Source organism: Stegostoma tigrinum, chromosome 26 (assembly GCF_030684315.1).
Source record: "Stegostoma tigrinum isolate sSteTig4 chromosome 26, sSteTig4.hap1, whole genome shotgun sequence".
NCBI classification, from domain to species: domain Eukaryota; kingdom Metazoa; phylum Chordata; class Chondrichthyes; order Orectolobiformes; family Stegostomatidae; genus Stegostoma; species Stegostoma tigrinum.
The window spans coordinates 43,674,088-43,696,267 of NC_081379.1; the positions used below are offsets into that span (position 1 = coordinate 43,674,088).

The 22,180-nt window shown below is 43.5% G+C and overlaps 1 long non-coding RNA gene across 1 annotated transcript; it reads left to right on the forward strand.

Moving 5' to 3' along the window:
* Positions 1–19,568: 19,568 nt before the first annotated feature.
* Positions 19,569–21,305, forward strand: LOC125464182 (uncharacterized). Its single transcript, XR_007249977.2, has 3 exons — positions 19,569–19,698; positions 19,831–20,003; positions 20,119–21,305. It is a non-coding gene; the product is annotated as an uncharacterized LOC125464182 (long non-coding RNA).
* Positions 21,306–22,180: the final 875 nt, after the last annotated feature.

Consider the following 22,180-nt stretch of genomic DNA (forward strand, 5'->3'; position numbering starts at 1 on the left):
TATGCAATCTAAATTAAAGGAAGTCAATCATGACGTGTTCATTTCCCTACAACTCGTACACCTCTCATTTGCATTCACAACAGGAAGAAAATAGAGTGGCTTTAACTTGAATGTCAGTTGGGCTCCTATCACCTAACTTAGAGCAACTAAGAGTTCATGAGTACATCACCAATACTGTTTCGAAGAAATTTGAATTGTGAAATATTAATTGACTGATTTTTATATTCAGCATTGTTGCTGAAGCAAAGCTCGAACATATACACATTATCTCATTCTATTGCATATTTGACTGAATCCAAAATACCTACAGTACAGATAGACACCATCCTGCCCATAGAGTCTGCACCGATCCTTTGAGAAGCGCTCCACCCTATCCTATCCCTGTAACTCCACATTTATCATAGTTAACCCCCCTAGCCTGCACATTACAGAGAAATTTAGCTAGACCAATCCACCTAACCTGCACATGTTTGAACTGCGGGAAGAAACTGGAACACCTGGAGGAAACCCACTTGGGCACAGAGAGAATATGCAAACTCCACACATTGGCAAAACATTGACAAACCTGTTAGAATTCTTTGAAGAGGTAACAAGTAGTATAGACCAGGGGAACCCAGAGGATGTTATCTATCTAGACTTCCACAAGGCTTTTGATAAGGTGCCTCATGGAAGACTGCTGGGTAAGGTGAGGGCCCATGCTGTTTGAGGTGAGCTACTGGCTTGGATTGAGGATTGGCTGTCTGACAGAAGGCAGAGAGTTGGGATAAAAGGCTCTTTTTCAGAATGGCAAACAATGACAAATGGTGTCTCGCAGGGTTCAGTGTTGGGGCTGCAGTTGTTCACTTTATATATTAATGATCTGGATGAAGGGACTGGGGCATTCTGGTGAAGTTTGCCAATGATACAAAGATAGGTGGACAGGCAGGTATTACTGAGGAGGTGGGGAGGCTGCAAAAAGATTTAGACAGTTTAGGAGAGTGGTCCAGGAAATGGCTGATGAAATTCAAAGTGAACAAATGCGAGGTTTTGCACTTTGGCAAAAAGAATACAGGCACGGACTATTTTCTAAATGGTGAGAAAATTTGTAAAGCAGAAGTACAAAGGGATCTGGGAGTGTTGGTCCAGGATCCTCTAAAAGTTAGCTTGCAGGTAGAGTCCTTGATTAAGAAAGCAAATGTAATGTTGTCGTTTATCTCAAGAGGGTTGGAATATAAAAGCAGCGATGTGCTTCTGAGGCTTTATAAAGTTCGACTTAGGCCCCATTTAGAATATTGCGTCCAATATTGGGCCCCACACCTCAGGAAGGACATACTGGTGCTGGAGCGTGTCCAGCAGAAATTCACATGGATGATCCCTGGAATGGTAAGTTTAACATACAATGAACAGCTGAGGATCCTGGTTTTGTATTCATTAGAGTTTACAAGGTTGAGGGGAGATCTAATAGAAACTTACAAGATAATGTATGGCTTGGACAGGGTGGATGCTGGGAAGTTGTTTCTGTCAGGCTGGGAGACTAGGACCCGTGGGCAGGGCCTGAGAATTAGAGGGGATAAATTTAAAACAGAAATGAGGAGACATTTCTTCAGCCAAAGAGTGGTGGGCCTGTGGAATTCATTGCCACGAGGGCAGCGGAAGCTGGGACGTTAAATGTCTTCAAAGCAGAGATCGATAAATTCTTGACCTCACAAGGATCAAGGGCTACGGGGAGAGTGCAGGGAAGTGGTGTTGAAATGCCCATCAGCCATGATGTAAATGGCGGAGTGGACTCGAAGGGCCGAATGGCCTTACTTCCACTCCTATGTCTTATGGTCTTATGGACTCGCCCAACTCAGACCTAGGCCCTCGGTGCTGTAATGTAGCAGTACTAACCATTGAACAACCGTGTCGCCGACTGGTGAATATTCACTTAGTGACCTATAAGCCCATAGAGGGCAGTACTCACAGAGCTCCCCATCAGTTAAACCGTTCTCTGGAAAACAAATACTGTATTTAACAAGAAGGCAGCTACTTCGCTGTGGACACACTGTATGTTTTCTGTGCATTCTTTAGTTAATGTAGAACACGGTTCTCTTACCATGTTATTACTCATGGACAGGCAGAAATATATCTTTCGCAAACTACTCGTGTCTTGCTTTCTGAAGGCTGTGATTGTCGTGATTAAAGCATTTCTCCCAACATTTCAGTGGCAAAGCGATGTCCCTACAGCGCGATTATATCAAGCTCCCAATTTGTAGGATTCACTCACCAATATATGAAATATTGATTAAATTTAAATTAAAATACTTGTGTTCATGGAAAGAGATCTGTAAAAAAAGAATCGGTCTGGCTGTTGTTACATCACACAATACCATGCCCAGTTTACTAAATATCTTTCCCATCAACAACGGATCAAATCACTTGATTCCACTGCTACATCAATAGTATCCACATGGAGAGTTTGCACCTGCATAAATCTCTTGTGGCACAGTGGCAGTGTACCTACTTTTCAGCTAGGACGTCAAGGTTCAAGTGCTCAGTTCTTCAGAGGTGTAAGGTAACATTAACAGTAATTGAGGGCATGCCTGACTACTTCTTTCAGAAGGGTCACTGGCCTCTAGGCTGTTAAACCTTAAAGCTGTATTCATTCCACAGATGCTACGAGGCCTACTGTCTTTCTCCAGCAACTTCTGTATTGTTTCAGATTTCCAACATCTACAGTTCTTTGATTTTTTTTTTAGTCTAAAATAACACGTCAGAACAGTTCAAAAATGTCTACACAAATCTCTTCACGGCAGTTCGAACATGTTGATCCAATCGTGTTGGCTTAGCTTCCACAGGTGTAAATGAAAGGGGCGCAGAGAAGACACTCCAACGCTGGAAGACTTACTCAGTGCCACGCTAATATGTCAGCCTAGGTTATGTCCTCAAGACCACAACAGAACGTGAGATCATGACTCTTTCGAGATGAGAATGGCATCAACTTAGGCAAGCTGCCACAGATATTGACTATCATTACTGTCTCTCTACACTGGCCATATATTCTCACAGTGCTGATATGAACAAATTGCAGGTCCTGTATCATGGCATTTAAAACGAGAGCTGAAGTTACCTTTAGTAGCCTACCACACTCTTTCAATATGACGAAATGTGACTGTAATCTTTACTGGCTTTCTGTTAACCCATTCTGTATTGCAGTGATGTGGCCACAGCGTTGTTACATAGAACTGCAGCCTTAATATTGACATCGAGCAAACTCTTCAAAGAATCAAGCTAAAAACAAACAATTTACAATGATGATCAATAGATTAACTCCCTTAATTCAATGTATTACACGGTCGTTCTCAGTCTGTCTGATCTCCCTTTGCTCAGTTTACTGGATAGTTTCATCCATTAAAAATATAAAGAATACCTGTCAACGAATCCCTTGGAAACTCGAACATATTAGAATAGAAAGATTTCTCCCACATCGATAGTTTCATGCATGTTGCAATACGGAAGCAGAAATTGTGTTAATCTGGTTTATTCTCACATTCAATTTCATCGTGAGAAGAGCATTGAAAAAGAGAATTTAAAACGACAGCACCTGCAACAATGCGTCATCCTTCAGTATTACTCTATTGCAGCGCCAATTTCTCTCACATGCCCAATACTTGAAATCAGATGTAGAGCTGAGAACTCGACCTTCTCTCCCAAGCCTGCATTGATTCTCATGGCACTTCAATAGTTGTTCATCTTTATTTCCAAATAGGATGATACACTGCTAAGAAACTACAAAAAAAAGCTCAGATAATTGGACGTGGGAAAACTATCAATGTGACACTGCTTCCATTCTGGAATGCTGGTTGACACTCGGATACAGCTCGAGGGATTTCTATTGGGTAACGATCCCTAGGGATAGTTCTTGCAAATACACCAAATGTTTCAGCTCTGCCAACATCTTGTGCTTTGATTAGAGGATGAACTGTCTGCTGGCTTCAGCCTGACTAGAAACAGAGAGCATTACCTGGATTTTTTGAATTATGACGAAGTGCTTTGTGTCTAAGATCGAGCGTACGGCTCAAAACACTTTATCCCCTCATACTCAGCCTTCGAGTATCGTCAAAGTAACAGCAGCTGACTGACTGGATGATCGGCTGAAATACAAAGAATTCGTGAGACAGGAACGGTCTGACGAAGAAGAAACTGTTTTCAGTTCTTCGCTTTACAGCAGTTGTATTTGGGAGACGTAATACCTTACCGGAGACTTGGTGATTCCAGGGTCTACTTCTGAATCTATCTCATGTTGCGAAAGTGTTCTATCTGATCTCTGGTTCGCTGCCTATGTCCACAACAGTTGCAAATCACAAATAAACATTTCAGTTAATCACAAAACTCTCTGTCAACAGACAACACTACGGTGCAATTGGCACCAATCATGCTTGGATCATAACATGACTAGCTGTACTTTCGGTGGAGTTCTATTTACGAATGTTTTTTGCAAATGATTTTCTTCCAAGGTTGAATGGATTGTCCACAGGGGGACTTGAAGCAAGGATTTACCATGATCCTGCAGCCCAGCCAACATCTCCATTACTTAGAGTGGAAGAGATTTCTTCTCTTTTCCCACGCTCCCACCTCTAAATGTTTCAGCCAGGTAGCACGATGAACATTTTTTTGCTTCTAAATGAGGAATTGGCAACAGGGTTTGACTTATTGTCGGAGCAAAGGACCGAGAAACCACCTAGAAAAGCTGGTTTTGGTCAATAAGCCCGATCCAGCGCAGCTCGTGTAGGGTATTGTCAACAGGAGGGCATCCGCACCGCCGCGAACTCCTGCCCCAACTCTAACTTCACCACCGTGTGCAGGAGGATCCCAGTGCAGCCATCTGCCTAATTCTGTATGTTTTCTTCAATTAGTACTTCTGAGAGGTATGATTCTTAAATCTGGCAAAAAGTTTCAAAGTTAACGCAGTCGTAACTTTATTTCAAAAGAACGGCACACCGGAGGCGGCATGGTGGCTCAGTGGCCGCCTCACAGTGCCACTATGTGGAGTGCGCACATTCTCCCAATGTCTGTGCGGGTTTCCTCCCACAGTCCAAAGATGTGCCATGCTAAATTGCCGATAGTGTCCAGGGATGTGCAGGATGGATGGGTCAGCCATGGGAAATGCAGAGCTACTGGGACTGAGTAAGATGCTCTTCGGAGGGTGGCATGGACTCGATGGAGCAAATAGCCTGCTTTCACACTGTAGGGATTCTAAGATACAGGCGGGTTTTTAGTAGAACCGGGTGAAAATTAAAATCATTACATTGTTTGCTGGAACCAGCTGTCAGCTGAATATTTTAGCTGATTCTTGATAGACAAATATTCTCAGGGTAGTTGACGTGTGAGATGTATCTGCAAGATTCTGCGCTGCAACCAGATTGTTCCCAGGGCACTAGCTGTCAGTGTTGGAATGAACTGAGTTCCGAGATTGACCAGTGGATTGACATGTACAAAGTCCCCGTCATCCAGTTTTAATTTAGTTCAATTAAATATCGCATTAGGCAGTAATACATTGTATTGAAGAATACACATAGCTGTTAAGTTAGTTCCGACCATAGGATAGCTTAGAGGACATAGGCTTAAGGTGAGAGGGGAAAGATTTAAGAGGGACTTAAGGGACAACTTTTACACGCAGTGGGCGGTATCTGTATGGAATGAGCTGCCAGCGGAGATGGTGAAGGCTGGTACAATTTCGATATTAAAAAGGCATCTGGATGGATATGTGAATAGGAGTACTTAGACGGAAACGGGCTAAATGCTGACAAACGGGACTAGATTAATTTAGGGTATCTGGTCGACATGAACGAGTTGGACCGAACGGTCTGTTTGCTTGCGGCACGATTCTATGACTATTTTATCTGTATTACTGGTCTATTATGCCTCTTTTTCTTCTCTTTCTGCAGATGCAAGAACCTTATCAAATGTATAATATACATTGACTCCCTTCTAAATATGATTAAACATAGATGCCACAAAGTGTCAATTCATAGCCACATTTTCCAAAAGTACCCGAAAGAAATAAAGAACGTGCATTTTCCTGCCTTCCTTTTGCAACTTTTGTATGCTTGTGATAGTCGATGAATTATTTTTAAAGGTTATGCTGACATAATATTGAGATATTTCTATGGCTGATGTGTACGACAACGGCTGGGGTGCATTAAAGGCCATCACATCGAAATTTTCATTTACTTAGTTAGAGTGCCCTGTAAGGGATTCACAGTTAAACTTGGTTTGATTGGTTTCAGTAGGGCTATTTTAAAGAAAATTTCGTTGTAATAACAATTCTCAGCAATTTACCGACACCATGACCCCATGAAAAGCTGAAATTCATATTTATCTGGAGTTGGATATTGAAGGAAAGCACAAAGGCGTCCTGGGGTTTATAAACAAAAGGCAGGCAGTTCAAATGCAGTGAAGTTATGTTGGACTTGTACTAAACTCTGGTTCAGCTTCGTTTGCAACATTGTGTCCGGCTCTCGCCGTCACAATTTGTGAAATTGTAAAGGCATTAAAAACAGCAAACTACAGATTCATGAGATCGGTTCCAGGGCTGAGAAACTTCAACTATATGGATAATTTAGATGGAAAAGTGGGCAGTTGTTCTCCTCGGAGAAGAGGAGATTTGGTAGCAACTACAATAATTGAGAGGCGCAGTGGTAGTACCCCACCCATGGGCCGAGAGGCCGGGTTAAAGTCGAACATGCTGGAGATGTGTGTAATGGCATGTCTGACCGGGTTGACTAGAAATATGGTCAAAATCATTCAGGGATATAGATAGAAGAGATGAAGAAAAGATCCTCAATGTTCATGAACCAAAGATTTAAAGTGATTGGCAAAAGAGTGATGGCACACCTCGGGAAAAGTGACACAAAATAAACACAGAATTCATAGCCTCGGTATGTGCAGCAGACTGATTCAACCGTAGCTTTCCACAGAAAATTGGATCTAGATGTGAAGAGGAAATATCTGCAGAGTTCCTCTGGGGAAACGGCGGGGAACTTGCCCCAGATAAACTGCTCTTTCAAAACGCCATCCCAGACACAACGAGCCGAACGGCGCCCTTCTGTGCTGTGAAGCCATTCTACATCTGCATTCGATGACTCTGCTGGTCACTTTCTAGCAGTTCTGCAGGAGCTTGTATGTCCCAAGAGCCCGGTGCTGTGTTGTTGTGACAATGTTGATTCACTGAATGCAGATACAAAGGGTGTCACAGATCAGCAAGCGCTCCTGTTTTACATCGCTTGATTCATGTATGAATTCCCGATGCGAGCGGGCATTCTCATTTCTTGGTTTCAGTCAGAGGTCAGTAAGGAGCAACATCTCTTTTGAACTGTGACCTAATATAGGTTTGCCTAAGGTCAGACTTCTGTTTAATTAATATTGCTTATGGCAATGAGGCAGCAAAAGTGGTTGAGTGGAGCATTAGAATTCGGAGCAGCGGTAGACCATTCTGTCCGTTCAGCCTGCCCGAGCATTAAATTAGAACATGACTGATCTGTTTAAAATAACAAAGTGTGGGGCTGGATGAACACAGCAGGCCAAGCAGCATCTTAGGAGCACAAAAGCTGACGTTTCGGGCCTAGATCCTTCATCAGAAAAGCGGGAGGGGGAGAGGATTCTGGAATAAATAGGGAGAGAGGGGGAGGCGGACCGAAGATGGATAGAGGAGAAGATCGGTGGAGAGGAGGGTATAGGTGGGGAGGTAGGGAGGGGATAGGTCAGTCCAGGGAGGATGGACAGGTCAAGGAGGCGGGATGAGGTTAGTAGGTAGGAAATTGAGGTGCGGCTTGAGGTGGGAAGAGGGGATGGGTGAGAGGAAGACAGGTTGGGGAGGCGGAGACGAGCTGGGGTGGCCACTAAAGACATTTTTCCATCCCCACCCTTGTCTGCCTGCCAGAGGGACCACTCTCTCCATGACTCCCTTGTCCGCTCCACACTCCCCTCCAACCCCACCACGCCCGGCACCTTCCCCTGCAACCGCAGGAAGTGTTACACTTGCCCCCACACCTCCTCCCTCACCCCCATCCCATGCCCCAAGATAATTTTCCATATTAAGCAGATGTTCACCTGCACATCTGCCAATGTGGTATACTGCATCCGCTGTACACGGTGTGGCTTCCTCTACATTGGGGAAACCAAGTGGAGGCTTGGGAACCGGGGCTTTGCAGAACATCGACGCTCGGTTCACAATAAACAACTGCACCTCCCAGTCACGAACCATTTCAACTCCCCCTCCCATTCCTCAGACGACATGTCCATCATGGGCCTCCTGCAGTGCCACAATGATGCCACCGGAAGGTTGCAGGAACAGCAACTCATATTCCGCTTCGGAACCCTGCAGCCCATTGGTATCAATGTGGACTTCACAAGCTCCAAAATCTTCCCCCCCTCCCGCTGCATCCCAAAACCAGCCCAGCTCGTCCCCGCATCCCTAACCTGTTCTTCCTCTCACCTATCTTCTCCTCCCACCTCAAGCCGCACCTCCATTTCCCACCTACTAACCTCATCCCACCCCCTTGACCTCTCCGTCCTCCCCGGACTGACCTATCCCCTCCCTACCTCCCCACCTATACTCTCCTCTCCGCCTATCTTCTCCTCTATCCATCTTCGGTCCGCCTCCCCATCTCTCCCTATTTATTTCAGAACCCTCTCCCCATCCCCCTTTTCTGAAGAAGTGTCCCGAACCGAAACGTCAACTTTCCTGTTCCTCTCTTGCTGCCTAGCCTGCTGTGTTCATCCAGCTCCACATTGTGTTATCTCTATGCATACACATTTACGCACACATACGCATGTAGACACACATGCACACACGCACATTCCCCGGTTACCTCGTTGCTTGTGTCATGATGTGCAGCTAACATCATTCCAAATATTCTCCCATCTCTTGGTAAATGTGGCATTGAAACTTAATGCGTCAAAGACATTGCCAGAAATTGTTTAATTTTTGCTTAGAAAGAGTTTCGGAAATATTTACACATCACTGAGTTTTGCTTAATTTAAACTAAGGGCCTAGTTAATGAAAAGTCCGTATGAGACCCGGCAGAAACAACGAAAAGAAACACGTTTGCCGTGAGATTTAGAGGTGGAAGCGGGAGTGGGTGATAGCCCGCCTACAGGTTGTGGAATAGAGGGAGTGAAAACAAGCAGACTGGAAGTTATCCTCTTAAGAATTACGTTGTAGATTTTCGTTTCTTTTCTTTGAAAAAAATATTGCGGATGCCATAAATCTGAAATGAAAACAGACAGAAATTGCTGGAAAATCTCAGCAGGTCTCCAGCATCTGTACAGGAAGAAAAACAGAGTTAACGCTTCATGCCTGCTGAGTTTCTCTAGTAATTCCTGTGAATCTTCGTTTTTTGTGCCCAAACTAACTCGGTTCTTTTGTTTCAAGATGCAGTTAAACTGGAGCGTATGAGTATATACTTACAAACATTCTAATAAAAACGCCGACGTTTCTCAGGAGTTCATTACTCTATCGGGACATTACTTTGAACATTTCACCAGAACTAAACATCATATTGTAAGCAGAAACTGGAAGGATTTTAAAGACTCATCACAATGTTCTCTTATTTTGAAGCTAACGTGCTTCGATTCCACTGTAAATTCTGTTATTATTTAATGGACTGAATTAATTCCTTTGACGAGTTGCAATGCTAGTAATAACTGGGAGAGTGCAAATCCCACCGCTACACCGTAGAGTCATTAACAAGAAGGTGAATTTCAGTCATGAGAAGAGTTAAGTAAATAATGTTTCACGTTCACTTCATCCCTTGTCACTTCTATCTCTTTAACAGTGACATACCTATAGAATTTTATTTGATCTAATGTATTATTGTCATATGTACTGGGATGCAGTGAAAAGTATTGTTTTGAGTGCTAACCACACAAATCATAGATAATAGAACATAATTCAGATTATAGTGTTACAACTACAGAGAAGGTGCAGGGAAAGGCCAATTCTAATGTAGGAGAGGCCCGTTTCTAAGACTGATATCAGCAGAGAGGAAGTTTTTCTTCAATCTGTTGGTACGTATTTTCAAACTTTTGTATCTTCTGCCCGCTGAAGGAGGGTGGAAATTCGATATTCTGAGAATCCCTGTTAACCACATGCCTTTTTACTCTGTAAATGTTTGCATGTGTTTGGTGCGACATTCTAGAGAGAGGATCTGAATGCAGCGGGGACGAATGTGTCATCTGTGTAGGCCAGATGTTGCCGCTTTTGCGGACGCTCCGCCGTTTGCAAAGAGTCGGTGACCCGGCAGAGCTGATTGGATCCTTAGTGTGGGAACTCCAAAAGAAAAACGCACAGACGAAAGTCTCCTGCACGTTAAATCGCGGGGCTGCCGATTTGTGACTGTTCATGAGTCTTGTGCCCAGAAACAGCAGTGTGAGAAAGCCTTCAGGGGAAATGACTTTGGAGTCGCTATTACACATTACTATCGTAAAAACACTGACGGTATTACAAGTGGCAGAAAATTCTGAACAAATACGGAGTTAAATAATATTTTAACCCCGTGATGTCTTATTTTTTCACAATTCAATTCTCTTTTACAGTCGACGAATTTAATTTTACAGAGAAGTTGTGGCCAGCTGAAGACGTGCATAAGTAACTGGGAATTTATAGGCGCATGTTAACCGAGCGAAATAAATACGACACAACAGACTGTCTCTCTCAAACTGACCCTCAATTATCTGAAAAAGGCTCGAACATGAGCATTCCCCATGTGAACCTGGTTAGAGGGCTGTGCGCGTGAAAATGAAGTGGCAGATTTACTGATTTCTACAATATGCTCTAGGGTATACCTGTATATTCACAGCGCGTTCGCAAATATCTAAATACGTTGGCCATATCTGTTACAAGTCTATGAATGAAATATGAAGGCAGATATTTCATGCTTTTCTGTTCTCACTTAGTCCTTTTGCGAACGACGTGATACAAATTCTGAGATCTGTCCAGTAAATTTGGCCAGCAAATCAGTACAGCAGGAAAAGGTCCATATTGCTGTATCTTGGAAAACACACGATCTGCATGATACCATTGCAGATGTCAAGTGAAGTGTTGTCAGTGTACGAACATATTTTGCATTCGCAGCGCATTACCTCTTTACACGGAGTGAGGTCTACTCACAGTTCTCGGCTAGATTTGCGATATCACAATTCCTTCTTTGCTTAAGAGTCTGTTCATACATTTGTATATCGTGTTTCACAATATTGCCTCGATAGAAACATAGAGTAATGGAGTTGCCCAGTAATCCTTTTGATATACCAGCGAAACTCACCCACATTCATCTAATTACGGTGTGAATATGACCAAACGTTTAGACTCTACTATTCTGCCACCTGGATTATTCAAAACATTTATACTCTTTCAGTTGATTTTTTACAACTGTAGTCTCCAAATTTATTGTCCTCTATTTCAACTTATCATTCTCTATTCGGCATGTTTCTAAGCTACAAAGTTTTCGCTGGACGCGCATTTCCTAAAACAGATCCTTGCGATCTGCTAATTTCTCCCAGCTCTCTTCATTACAAGTCTATACTGTTAAAGGCGATGAATAGAAGAACTGTCAAGCCTGTCATTCCACAACTTTGCAGCATGTGTACTGCAGTGTCTAGATATGAGATTGCGAGACTAGTAATTGAAAGTTCCGAGTTAAAATCCAAAGATTTTCAATTCAAATCCTATCTTGATAACATGATAATTATGCTATTTTCACATATATACCCACTAAAGCCTTGTTTTGTGTCTTTACTTGTCCCATTATCATCTCCCTCTGCCATGGATTCCTTTTATTTTCAAAATCCTCCCCTATTGTTTTTCGCACCTCCCGCTTCCCTGACCTTTATATTTGCTCAGATCTTCTTACAGCTCTAACTGACGTCCTGAAATGGTAACTATGTTTGTCTCTCCATTCATATTACCCAAACTGTTGGGGTTTTTCATAGCTTCTTTTCCGGCTTTTCTGTTTTCCTGCTTTTCAATTATAAAACTTTGTGTTTTTTGGTAAAATGGGAGCATTTGCGTATTCACTTTAAATCATCTGGATGCCAATATATGCAACTACCAGACTTTTGATTGCACCTACTCCGCCCAAATCTTGAAATTTTATTTTACATTGAACCAGAAAATTAATATTTTATTGACTGTAATATTTTGGGAAATTTCAAAGTGGAGTAGCAAAATTAAGTATTTGGGCGCCACTTTTGAAACAAATGAATAAAATGGAAAGAACCTAAAAAAATGTTAACACCAGATCATACCAATCGACCAGAGTTCTATTACCAGTTGTTGGTAACTACCTAAGCATTCATAATTTCCGAAAGCAAAATATGTTGTGTGTTGGCATAATGTTAAAATACTTAATATCAACGTTATCTGGTCGTTGAGAATAAATGGGCTGATCATAAATGGACCTGCTTTAACATTAAACCATGACCATATAATGAAATGGCAGTATTCGTGTTGTACTTCTGTGTGTTAATGGTTCAGTGAGGGTCATACCCCAGCAACCACACATCAGAATAAAGTCAAAAACTGCTGGGATCTATTATGCATTGTAAACAAACGTTTTCTACTTTAAAACAATTTGGTCTGGCCGTGTATATATTTAGCTTCCTGCCATATTTCACTGCTTCTCCAGGTTTCAATCTGGTAAAGAGGTGATGTTAAATTTCTTTACGTCGGTTGCTGGCGAGGTATTTTTCTTTTAACAGTAGCTGGTAAAATGAAATTGGCCATTATTTTACTGCATTATTAACTAATCAACTGAAGAAATAGCACTGCGCAGAGATGGCAGAGCAGCTGTTGTACGCTAACAGCACCAAGTTGATGTTTGTGCGGTCATTTATGACCCGGGACAGCCCCAAACCGCAGTTCAGCACCCCGCAGCTGTGGAAACGTAAATCCAGAATTGCTGTTTTGCAGATCATGTGTTGCAATGCCATGTCCCAACCTCTGAGCCGGAAGGCCCGAGTTCAAGTTTCACCTGCTCTAGAGGCGTGTGATCGTAGCCCTGAACGGATCCTGTGTCTGTCTTCTGAGGGGGTCATTGCAGTTTTTTTTGCTATGGCAGGTCATAACGGGCAAAAAATGAATTGAGCATCGTGTTACATTCTTATTGAGTTGAGTTGACCGGAGGGCTTTTTGATTAGATCAGCAGGTAGTTGTGTGTGTTGTTCCTGGGTTGTTCAGTTGTCAGTATAGTTCTTTACAGCATTCCAACAACCGAACAACTTTGCAGAAGTATACTGACAACTGAGCAACCAGGAGCGCTACACACAACTACCAGCGGGCCTGACCAAAGAACACACCCGACAATGAAACAGACAGATCAAGACTTTTGATCGAGTCCTTCAACGTATCCTATGCACTCCCATCCCTTGTACTTCTTGCGTAGGAGAGTCCTACTTTTTTCCAAAGATACACAAACGAACACACCCAGACATCCCATTGTATCAGGCAATGGGACCCTGTGAGAGAACCTCTCTGGCTATGTCAAGGGCGTCCTGAAGCCCAGTAAACAAGTATCCCTAGCTTCTGTCGCAACAGATTTCTTGCAGAAACTCAGCACCCATGTACCAGTCGAACATAGAGCATCGTTCATCACATTAGCTATTTCACGGCTATACACCGGCATCCCCCATGATCGCAGCATTGGTGCAATAGCCTCAGTACTCAATGCCAACAACTGCCAATTACCATATGCCATCCTACAACTGATCCACTTCATCCTCAATCACAACCTCTTCAACTTTGACAACTGGCCTTCATCCAGACACACAAAACAGCCATGGGGACCACATTTGCACCCCAACATGCCAACATTTTCATACACGAGTTCAAGAAAGACTTCTTTGCTGCACAGAATCTCCAGTCAACTTTACACACTAGATATATTGATGCTACCTTCTTCCTTTGGACTCATCACTGAAACTACTACATCATGATATCAGCATCTCAGGAGTACAAAAGCTGGTGTTTCGGGCCTAGGCCCTTCATCAGAATGGGGGATGGGGAGAATATTCTGAAATAAATAGGGAGAGAGGGGGAGGTGGACCGAAGATAGATAGAGGAGAAGATAGTTAGAGAGGAGAGTGTGCACCTGCATTCCTTATGCAAATGGCCTTAAGGCTCTCTGCTTCTTCCTGTCCTGCAGGCCCGACCAGTCCCCCTCCACTGACATGCTCATCTGCCTAGCCGAACTCGTCTTCACCCTCAACAATTTCTCCTTCGATTCCTCCCACTTCTTACAGACAAAGGGGGTGGCCATGTGTACGTGCATGGGCCCAGGATATGCCTGCCTCTTTGTAGGTTACATGGAACAGTCCCTCTTCCGCACCTACACTGGTCCTAAATCTTCCTCCGGTACATTGATGACTGTATCGGCGCCGCCTCTTGCTCCCCAGAGGAGCTTGAACAGTTCATCCACTTTACCAACACCTTCCACCCCAACATTAAGTTCACCTGGGCCATCTCCAACACATCCCTTACCTTCCTGGACCTCTCTGTCTCCATCTCCAGCTACAAGCTGATGTCCACTTCAAGCCCACCAACTCCCACACCTACCTAGAATACACATCCTCCCACCCACCCCCCTGAAAAAATTCCATTCCCTATTCCCAATTCCTTCGCCTCTGCTGCATCTGCTCCCAGGATGTGGCATTCCACTCCCGCACATCCCAGATGTCCATGTTCTTCAAGGGCCGCAACTTTCCCTCGCAGTGGCCGAGAATGCCCTTGACCGTGTCTCCGGCATTTCCCGCAACACATCCCTCACACCCCACCCCAACAATAACTGCCCTAAGAGAATCCCCCTCGTCCTCACATACCACCCCACCAACCTCCGGATACAACACATCATCCTCCGACACCTCCGCCATCTACAACCCGATCCCACCACCTAAGTTATTTTTCCATCCCCACCCTTGTCTGCTTTCCAGAGAGACCAGTCTCTCGGTGACTCCCTTGTCCACTCCACACTCCCCTCCAACCCCACCACACCCAGCAACTTCCCCTGCAACTGCAGGAAGTGCTACACTTGCCCCCACACCTCCTCCCTCACCCCCATCCCAGGCCCCAAGATGACTTTCCATATTAAGCAGATGCTCACCTGCACATCTGCCAATGTAGTATACTGTATCCACTGTGGCTTCCTCTACATTGGGGAAACCAAGCGGAGGCTTGGGGACTGCTTTGCAGAACACCTCCACTCGGTTCGCAATAAACAACTGCACCTCCCAGTGGTGAACCATTTTAACTCCCCCTCCCATTCCTCAGATGACATGTCCATCATGGGCCTCCTGCAGTGCCACAATGATACCACCCAAAGGTTGCAGGAACAGCAACTCATATTCCGCTTGGGAACCCTGCAGCCCAATGGTATCAAAGTGGACTTCACCAGCTTGAAAATCTCCCCTTCCCCCACCGCATCCCAAAACCAGCCCAGCTCGTCCCCTCCCCCACTGTATCACAAGACCAGCCCAGCTCATACCCACCTCCCTAACCTGTTCCTCCTCTCACCTATCCCCTCCTCCCACCTCAAGCCACACCTCCATTTCCCACCTACCAACCTCATCCCGCCCCCTTGACCTGTCCGTCTTCCCTGGACTGACCTATCCCCTCCCTATCTCCCCACCCATACTCTCCTCTCCACCTATCTTCTCCTCTAACCATCTTCGGTCCGCCTACCCCTCTCTCCCTATTTATTCCAGTTCCCTCTCCCCATCCCCCTCTCTGCTGAAGGGTCTAGGCCCAAAACGTCAGCTTTTGTGCTCCTGAGATGCTGCTTGGCCTGCTGTGTTCATGCAGCTTCACACTTTGTTATCTTGGATTCTCCAGCATCTGCCGTTCACATTATCTCTGCTCACATCATGATATCAACAAGTTTCATACCACCATCAGACTTACAATGCACTACACTTCAGAATCATTCTCATTCTTGGGCACTCACATTTCCATCAAGGATGGACACTTCAGTGCCCCTCACCACCACAAGCCCATGTATAATTTGATGATGCTGAATTTCTTTAGCTTGCATCCTAAACATACCGAAGAAGCCACTCGCTAAGGACAAGCCCTGCACACATACAGGATCTGCTCAGATGAAGACAAATGTAACTGACACCTGAAGGTTTTGAAAGATGCCCTCATAAGAACAGGGTACGAGGCTCAACTCATTGATTTCTAGTTTTGAAGTGCCACAGCAAAAAATAATGCAACAACCTCCTCAGAAGACAGACACAGGATATGACTGACACAGTGCCCTTCATCGTCCAATACTTCCCTGGAGCAGAGAAACTATGTCATGTTCTTCACAGCTTTCAACAGGTCATCGATAACAATGAACACCTCACCAAGATCTTCCCTATGCCTCAACTTTTCATCTTCAAACAATGACCAAATCTTAAACAGAACATTGTTCACAGCAAATTACCTGGCCTTCAGGGCAACATCGACCACAACACCACACAGCTGTGCCATGGCAACCTCTGCAAGACATGTCTTCAAATTGGATATGACCATCATATGGGAGAGCACCACCCACCATGTACATGGCAGATTCTCATGTGACTTGGCCAGTGTTATCTATCACATTCACTGCAGGCAAGTATGCCGTGAGTCATGGTATACTGGTAAGACCATGCAGACACTAAGACAGTGGTTGAATAGACACCGTGCAACAATCACCAAACAGGCATGTTCCCTCCCAATTGGGGACCACTTCAGTGGTGAAGGAAACTCAGCTTCCGATGTTTGGGTAAGCATCCTCCAAGATGGAATCCAGGATGCATAATAATGCAGAATCAATGTGAAGAGACGGATAACCAAGTTCTGTACCCATGAAGATGGCCTCAACTGTGAACTTGAATTCATGCCATGCTACAGGTGATCCTACCACACTGTTATGAATCTGTAAAATCTTACTTATTTTCCTGCTTTGACAGTATCACCTTGATAAATTGTTATGATCTCTCTCCCTTAATTCGTTGATACAGTTTTAAATTACTTATCACATAATCTCTCTCTCTGTCTCACACTCTCTCTCACACACAAACACACACACACACACACACACACACATTCTCACACAAACACACACACACACTCTCACACAGGCCCTCTCATGCACACACACACTCACATATGCACTCTCCTACACATATACTCTCACACACATGCTCCTCACTCACACACTCTCTCTCAAGTGCACACACACATACACACTCTCTCGTACTCATAGGCACACATACACACATAAATCAATGGGGTGAATCTTTTCATTGAAGATGTGTGCCTGTTTGCAGATGCATTCTATTTTATTCAAAAAAAACACACACAATTTGTAGTTATAATCAGTCAGTGTGGCATCTTATAAATTCCTGCTTTCAGAATAAAACCAGCCTGATTCCAGGTTTAAACTCTGAGAGATTCTGAACAAGGCCTCGCACCTACAATTCAGTGTCTCACCTGAGATATCACCGTTTGTACATTCCTATTGTGCTGTCTGATTGTCATGACAGCACTGCACTAACATTGACCTTATAAATATTTTAATAACCATCTAACGCTCTTGGTCACCTGCAGAGAATTGTTATCTGACATTCCACTCAGGCCAGTTGTGTGATCTTTTGATCTCTCTGCCCTTGATCTCTCTGCCAATAAATTCTGTGTCATTATGCTCTCTCTCTCACTGCACCTGATGAAAGGGCTGCGCTCAGAAAGCTTGTGTGATTTCAAATAAACTTGTTGGACTATAATTGGTGTTGTGTGATTCTGATTTTGAGAATCAGTTAGGATAGCGTTGGAAGCAGCAAGAAATGAATAACATTGATGGGAGCTATTTACAGAATTCCTAACAGCAAAAACACTGAAAAATTAGAGGCATATGTAGAAAGGTCCATACAATAATCTCAAGGGTTTTTAACTCTTTGTATTACACAAGACAAACTACATTTGTAGTAACTTTTGGCAGGTGAGTTCCTAGTATGTAAACAAGATCTTCTTCAACATCAGTATATCCAGGAACGAACAGAGGGACAGAATTTAGGTAGAGTATAGTGCACAGTTTAGTCCCTTCATCTAAGGAAGGGCATACTTTGTGTAGAAGGAATGTAACTGACTTCTATGAGAATGCTTCATGCAATGAGGAGGTTGCCCTTTGAGGGGAAGTTGAGTAGGCTGGATTTATATTCCCACCAGTTTAGCAAAATGAGAGCTGATCTAACAAAAACGTTTACAATTCTCTGAGGCCTCTGCAGGATAGGTGCTGAGAAAATGCTTCCGGACTATGGCATCATTAACATAGAGCTCCTGTCTAAAAATTAAGCAGCAAACATGCTGCATTGAAACAAGGAGATTGTCCTTTTTGTCACTCAAAAGGTTACAAATCATTGGAATTTTCTACCAGGCATCCCTAGTTGGTCAGCCATTGAATATATTTGTCGACAATGCCTGGTATATTTTGTGGTAATAGGAACATGAGAATACTGCAGGGAGGTGAGGTTTAGATAGCAGATCAGCCATACGACTGGGAGAATTTGATCGGAACAGACCATTCGGCCCCTCATGTCTTCCCCGCTATTCAATAAGATCATGGGTGACTTGATGTGGCCTCAACTCCTCATTATCTTCTATTCCCCCGTCAGTCATGAATCCATCTACCTTCGTCTTAAAAAGAATGCATTGAGTGGCTGCCTGTCGAATGGTGGAACAGGCTCCATGGGCAGAATGGCCCAGTCCAGTGACTATCCTATGTTTATAAAAACGAATAATTCGTAGAATTGAAATTGTAGTCAACATTAACAGATCAGTCACTGCCTCAGTATTCAGGCCTCTGATCAGGCCTGTGCTGAGCTGCTGCCTAGTGCACACACATTTAACCGTGAAGGAAATGAGTTGGCAAAACAATATCGCAGTAGATAAGATAAATTGTTGAACTCCAAATAATTTATTCCTGAATCAGAATTATATGAAACCACAAGAAAAATATCTTCGAGTGAGCTATTTAGTTATGTATTATCTTATCACACTTCAACTCTACACTATTCTAGGATCAATTATGAACTTCAATAATCTTGGCCAAACAAATTATATTCCAATTAATTTTAATTTCAGTGCACACTTTACTTTGAAACACTCCAATGTTCCAATACGTTTGAATATTCAAAATATCTGCAAACTGTTTAATGGATCAAACGGCGGTGTATGATCTTTAATGGAATTTATTTTATTGTTAATACAGTTTGTTCAACACTCTTTGACACAGAAGGCTAAAGTGGAGACAGATGTGCTTTTTGTTTGCCCCTGTGTTGGGTGGCATGTTGGAGACCTTGTCTCAATTTCTCATAATCTGCGGCCCGGGATTATTGACTAATACCAGCTCTCCAGATGGTCCCATGCATTCAGCACAAAGGAACGTCAGCGTGGATAATTCCTCATTCAAAAAGAGCCCCTTTAGCCATTGTGTCTCTCACAGCAGCGATTGGCTGCTGAGTGTGGGAAACGCAGAGAAACCCGGACTCACGCTTCTCCCTGTCCCCTCGGAGCTATAAATGCAGGAGATGTTAAACTCAGAGCAGCAGCAGACAGCAACATTTAGGTTCCAATGCACAGAGATCACGGAGTGCCTGTAGGAATATCACCGTCGTTTGGAGAGAGAATTTGGAAATAGAGTCTCAGTAAACTAACAACACAAGGTATGATTATACCTAGAATACGTTGGATTAATATAGTAGTCTATGTTTTTATTTATTATGGTATTTACATTGCGTTTTGTAGAAATCTCAGACTTTTGCTGAATCACAAAGATGTACGCTCTTTTTCTGTAGTTCTCGGCGACAGAGGGAAGAAGCACACGATGACAGGAGCTTGTATCTCCGGTTTGTAGCATTGCGCTTGAAACAAATTCAGAAGCAAATACCGATTCAAGCCTTTGCTCAGTAGCAGGCTGGGACTGAGAGAGAATGGCCTGACACGATTAAAATCAACAACTGAACCCATGGTAAGGCATTAATGCCTTACAGACAGGATTTGTAAATAGTACCTTTACAATCATTTCATGTTCCCCAATCAGAGCGTATCACTCATGTTTTCGTTGTTTTTGTTTTACATCTTAGCCGTGTGCTTCAGAATCGAGACTCCACTGGGTTCGACTCTTAATGTCAGCAGGAGATGGTTTTCAATCAGAATTTATGAAATGGCTTCACCGACCTGGAAGACCAGACAGGGCCTATGTATTTTTCATTCGTTTAGGCCTAGTATTCAGCTGCACAGCACCGCATATCAGGACAACCTGACAGAGCTACAAAATAAGGAATGGACATTTTACGGACTGAAGGGAAGACCTTAACGATCAATTAGACAGGCAAAACCAGAGATGTACTCTGGCGAAAAAACAGTATTCCAAACTGGAAGCAGTCTGGTTAAAACCTTCACATTGAAGGAGATTGTCAGTTTATTTAAAGAATATTTCTGATCTTTTCCTGTATGATAATCATATGGGAGCCGTGTATTACAACATTTGTACAATACTGAATAGTGTCTCTGTATATTCACAGTGAATGTCTACAGTAGTTGAAATAGCGACAAAAAGTGCGTAGGAGAAATTTCTCCATTTCGATTCTTGTTTAAAGTGCGTTAGAGATTGAAAGGAATCTGTCTCAGAACGTACAAGTTTGTATTTTGATAGAAAAGGGATTCCCAGTAAACTGGGTAACGTATTTTGCAATGTGAGAACAATCAGACCTGGTACTCCAGGTACTTTAAACAAAAATGTCCTCATGATCAGCTTTATAAATTGGTCAGAGGTGTTTTGCTTTCTCTTACCATTTATGAGAGCCGATTTTCAAGTTTAGTTCTATGTAACACCCGTGATTACATGGCGATGGTTATAAAGGGTTAACAGAAACCCTCTAAGAATTGTAGTTGGATTTCTTCATGTTGAAGAATTGGGTAGTTTAATAGAAGTATTAAGCGTTCACTTACCTGTGCTTTGTCATATACATGCCCCATGATTTAACAATAGTTGTTGAGTTTCTCAATGCTATATCAACATGATCTCAATTAAATGTCCAGTTTCTGGAATAACACCCATGAGTTTGGTAGAAGAGCTTTCTCCCTCTTACGTTGTGTCATTGATGGAAAGTTGATCTGTCTTCTTGTTGAAGATTATTTGTACTTTTGTGAAAGGCTTAATAAATAACGATTCTGTAAATAAACTGCTTCTGGAGTGCACAGCGGACCACGCCAGGAAGGAAATAAACAATGAAGAAGGTATTGACATTAAAGATAGTGGTTCTAGCTCTCCATGCGACAGGAATGATTTCTCTTCATCCCGCACGCATTTTGCACGATTACGTTAAAAGTTCTAATGTGTGGAACAGAACCACAAAAACGGCGCACTGTCCACCTTCCTTGAACGAGTGTCGTTCACCTGTGAGAGAGATTTCCTCCTGGCGTTAAGGTGGAGTGGTGAGGACGTGTTTTCCCAGGATGCCCTTGCCCTAACTTTCTGGCCAGTGTGTGATATCCAGCGCGCAGTAATCTCAAAGGTTTAAACCCAAAGTGAGTCTTGTGCTACTCCCAAGGCAGGGGGCTCCAATGCGGGAGGGAATTTCAATAAAGCCGGAGATCAAAAATCAGCCGCCCAATCGCGGGATCTTGGCCCGAAACGTCAGCTTTTGTGCTCCTAAGATGCTGTTTGGCCTGCTGTGTTCATCCAGCCCCACACTTTGTTATCTTGGATTCTCCAGCATATCTCGGATCAAACGACCCTATTTTAGTTGAGGCAAGTGTGGGGAGGTCATTTTGCGTTCATTTGCACACCACGCTCATTAAAATGCCATTTCCCCAGAATTAAGTTCCTCTTCCCTTTTGTACACGCAATAGGTAACTTCAGACTCCCGGCTGCATATAAACGGAGGGCAGCGGATGAAGTAGCCAATTTCCTGAGGTTAGAGTGAAGAGGGAATTTTTCTCCCTTTTTTAAGATCCATAATGGAGAACCGGCAGGGGCAGTGTAAGGAGTTCAAGGCAAGGAGGCTGTCCCGGGAGTCCGGAGCAGAAATTCCGCAGTAGGGAGGACTGGCAGAGGGAAGGAAGGAGTCCCGGATGGAAAAGCAGGAAGATTCGGGTAGGCTAACCAAGGGAGGGGGTGCGTTCAGAGAGGGAGGCAAGGAG